The sequence below is a fragment of the Sipha flava genome, unplaced genomic scaffold (assembly GCF_003268045.1).
Source record: "Sipha flava isolate LNK unplaced genomic scaffold, YSA_version1 50_pilon_pilon, whole genome shotgun sequence".
NCBI classification, from domain to species: Eukaryota; Metazoa; Arthropoda; class Insecta; order Hemiptera; family Aphididae; genus Sipha; species Sipha flava.
In genome coordinates this window covers 2120363-2125044 of record NW_020273428.1, presented here as the reverse complement: position 1 = coordinate 2125044, position 4682 = coordinate 2120363, and positions in this window count along the sequence as shown.

Genomic DNA, 4682 nt, shown 5'->3' with positions numbered 1-4682 from the left:
ATAATATTTTACATAGTATAACATTTTTAACATAATAATAATATATTTTACTTATATCAACATAATACTTGTAAGAACAAACAAAAACCAATTAATAATAATGAGTATACTTGTCAGTCTTTTGTATACAAATAATAATCACATTAAAATAACTGGCCAGACTTTTGACTAAAAATAAAATATTTACAATACGTTATACCCATAGAAGTAAAATATAATATATAAAAACAAACAACAAATAATAATAATTAATAATCATTATACATTTTAGTATTTATTTTATATAAAAAAAATAGTAACATAAAATCAAATAATAACCACATTAAAATAACTAGCCATACTTATTACTAAAAATAAAATATTTATATTATGTTATACCCATAGAAGTAAAATATATATAAAAACAAACAAAAAATAATAGGTAATAATTAATAATCATTATACATTTTAGTCTTTTGTATAAAAATAATAACATAAATCAAATAATAATCACTTTTAAATAACTAGCCAGACTTTTGACTAAAAATAAAATATATTTATCAAGTATTTGTTCATTGTAAGCCATGATATGGCCCAAAACAACCTTTGCATAAAGCTTTATCGCATGCCTTGCAAATCAAGTTAGACCTTTTTTGTTTCTCTTTTGTACTACAAAAACCACATCTCCGACATTTGCCTTGTATCGGTACATGTTTCCCTACATCTCTGAATGTGCCACTATGTGTTGTTTTTTTTTTTCCAAGCTCAACCGAACAAGTATAACTTTTCCTCTTCCTTATACAAAAATTACCTATCAGTTCAGTTGCTAATTTTGACCGAAACTTAAGTTGTGACATATATTTGAGTTTTTTGTTTTTTGTGTCCTCTTTGTAACATACAAAACTATTTACTATACAACAATCTAACATATAATAAAATATTTTCAACCACCAACGTCTCGACTTCCAACTTATATTATATGCAGCCATCAACTGATCAAACTTATCCACTCCCCCATATACATATTGTAATCAGATATTGATGCTGTGCAAGGCACTGATTCATGACTACCAATGGAATTTGTATGCAATACATTAATTTTTTCAGATCTATCATGCATGTTACTTACTACAATTACAGGATTTTTACCTCTGTCCTTCCATTTTGTGACTGTAATATCACCACTTTGAGCAAAATCGAAATCACCTCTTTTCATTGATTTATCAGACTGTAAAATATCTTTAGGATAAAACTTTCTATTTTTTCGAAATGTGCCACATCCATATAATTTTTTTTCTAACATTTTGCATTAGAGGTAAACTACTAAAAAAGTTATCGAAAAAAATACAATAACCTAGGCCTTCTAATGCACGAGTTAATAATAGTACAACATTCTCACCTAGGCCTAAAGTTGTTTCACCTCCAGGTGCTTTCCCAGTATATATATCAAATGAATACATGTATCCAGTAACAGAACGAGCTAAAACCCAAACTTTAAAACCTCGTTTAATTGGTTTGAGGGGCATGTATTGTTTCATAGTAGTTCTACCAGTAAACGCAATCATGCTTTCATCAACTGACATAAAACGTGAAGGCGAAAACATTTCAGGGAAAACAGCATTTAGATGTTTTATCATGGGTCTTATTTTATATAGCCTATCAAATTCTAAGGAACTTCTTGGTAATATTTTAGTATTATCATTCAAATGCAAAAACCTTATTATTTTTAAAAATCTTTTAATTGGCATTATGTCTGAAATTCTATTATTATGGAAGTTTTCATCATCCGACCAATATAACCTCATACTAGGTAAGCGATTAAAACCCATTATAATAAGAATTCCTATAACTGCTTGTAATTCAGGAACACTTAACATTAATTCAGTGTTCGATTGTGCAGCATATAAATTAGATTCATTTACTATCAAATTTAAAAAAGTTGTATTGACAAATAATGCAAAATAATTTAACATTATCGAATTATCTACTTCAACATTAAAACCAAATTTTTCTTTAAATTTAAATCTTGAAAAATGATTTGGTATTTGACCATTTTTGGACCATTTGAAATTTGAATTTTCTATCTGTGGATTTTCATTGGCATCATCATCATCTGTACTTGAAGTATCAGAAATTGGAGCAAGAGGTAAAAAACATATATCAGGGTCTTTATCTGGATCGTTCATGTCTTCACTTGAGCTTGTATTAGATAATTGTTCTAAACGAACTCGTTTAGCTCTTTTAGGCCTTAAATTTTGGTTTAGAGACACAGATGAGTCAGGACTGGGTGTAAAAGGAGATTCGATGTGAGTCTGTGGAGTACTGTGGCCAGATGAATTGAGTGATCTTGTCGATACACTGTTTGTTTGACTTACTTCAATAGGTAAACAGTCATCAGCGTCACAGTCCCCTCCTAAATCTGAATTCTCAGCTTGGTCATCTGTTATTCCATTTAACATACTTAATATTTCTGATTCATTCATTTTAATATGGTGTATAACAATCTAAAAAAATAAAAAAACAATATTACTTCATGTAGAATAGTGAAAATTACATCGTTCAAACTGTACTTTGCTAAAATTGATAAGTAATTTTTTACTATTGTCAAATTATTTTCCTTGCCGAACCAAAATTTAAGATTTATAAAATCAAATTTAACTCTAAGCAACAAATACAATTTAAAATATTATTCATATACACAAATAATGAAACTTAAATAATTATTAAAAATGATCAAAGTTTACACTGAAAAAAATGTATGAAAAAAAAAAATGTTTTTGTACACATATTTGTTATTATTGTTAGTAATTAAGTTATGATTGTGCACTAACCAAGTTAAATATGTTATTAACTAATAATTAACTTACCGTTAGAAGTCTAAAATGTAATACTTTGAGAAATACACATATTCAGACGTAAAAAATTTACATTGTAAGAAAAATTACATGCATTTAAAGCAAAGTGGTAAAATAATTTACCACTTAGACATGTTTACGCGATTCCCGATAACAAGATAACAACAACAACGTTTGGCGTACAGGCTAGCCACTCGTATGACATTAAATTACCCGTTGCATCAAGTGGTAAAACAATATACCTGTTTACGCCGGAGTAGTTCCTACAAATATGGCGGTTGACTAGTCCGACTCGCGTGTCGGTTTTAGGAGTGAGGTGATCTTCACTCAAATATATATATATATATATATATTACACGATAAATTGTAATAGCGCATTGCGCACAATAAATGTATTGAAAACTACAAAATAATTGAACATAATATGTACAAATAATTAAAGCGGGCGCCCAGAAAATCTAAATAATACTAATATAAATAATAATCAATTGAGATTACACACAATTCATAAAATAATAATAATAACAATACGAGTATGATAACTTGATAACAAATTGTCACCCGGTCCAGAATGTCCAACTTGACGGCAGTTGAATTCGATCCGAAATCATCTGATCGGCTACGACTGGTGGCTTGGGAAAAACCCGCGTGTTGATCCGCAAATAACCGCTGGGCACTTCGGATGCGACACGACGAAAATGTCGCGCGAAGAAATTACGACGGATTGCACGATGCAGTGGCACAACACGACGACACGGCGACAACGGCACGGGGGCGACACTCGGCGCGTAAGGAATTCACGCGCGGACAGTAGGCACTACAACACGGGAACGATGACCCGTAGAAACGCGGCACTTGTCGCGTAAACGAGCGTAATTTGTCGGCACGACGATACGGCCGCGACGGCACGTGAAAAAGACGATCGCACGAAATTAGTAACGACTCGACACTCACGAATTGTATCGACGCGCTTTGCGTCACTCACACACGAGTACAATAACCAAAGCGATCGACAAAGGCGTATATAGCGACACGTAATGGCAGACGTACGACTGCGCGAGATAGTTGGGTAACGCACACGCGAACTCGACGACACGTCACGTCGGGACCGTCACGAACGACGGAGAAAACCAAAAACGACAATCGGCACGTGAAAACGCGCAAATGCACCGATGTCGGATAATAACGCCCGTATCAAGCACGTCGCGCACAACGAAAAATACCCGACGCCGGAAAAAAACGGTGTTCCTGGGATAAAGGCGCGACGGCACACAAAAAAAGAGAGGGAAACGACAACCGACGCGGTCGGAGAGCGCGAATCGAGAGAGCAATATGCCGGAGCGAGCGGGACGCGTTGCCCCGACCAGAGATATTGTACAACGGATAACGACGGCAGCGACAAAGCTCGTTGACACTCGTCGCAACACAACCGCGGTATAACGCGAACCGGATGTCACCGGGCGGTTTAGTTTTTGGCGCGAACGCAAAGTGCGCGGCGCGAACAATACCAATAACCTATTGGTAGAAAAATAAAAAACTGCCTGGTAAATATAGCTACCAGAGACGATTTTAGAGAGATTTTAGTTTGCGACAAATCTGATGAAGTCATATATGAAAATTTTTTTAATGAATCTCATATTCACAAATACTACATCATTCGATGCTCTCTATACGTACGAACGTAGATATGAAAGAAAATTCCACTATTGTTGATAAATAACGATTTTAGAGAGATTTTAGTTTGCGACAAATCTGATGAGGTAATATATGAAAATTTTTTATAATAAATCTCATATTCACAAATACTACATCATTCGATGCTCTCTAAACGTACGAACGTAGATATGA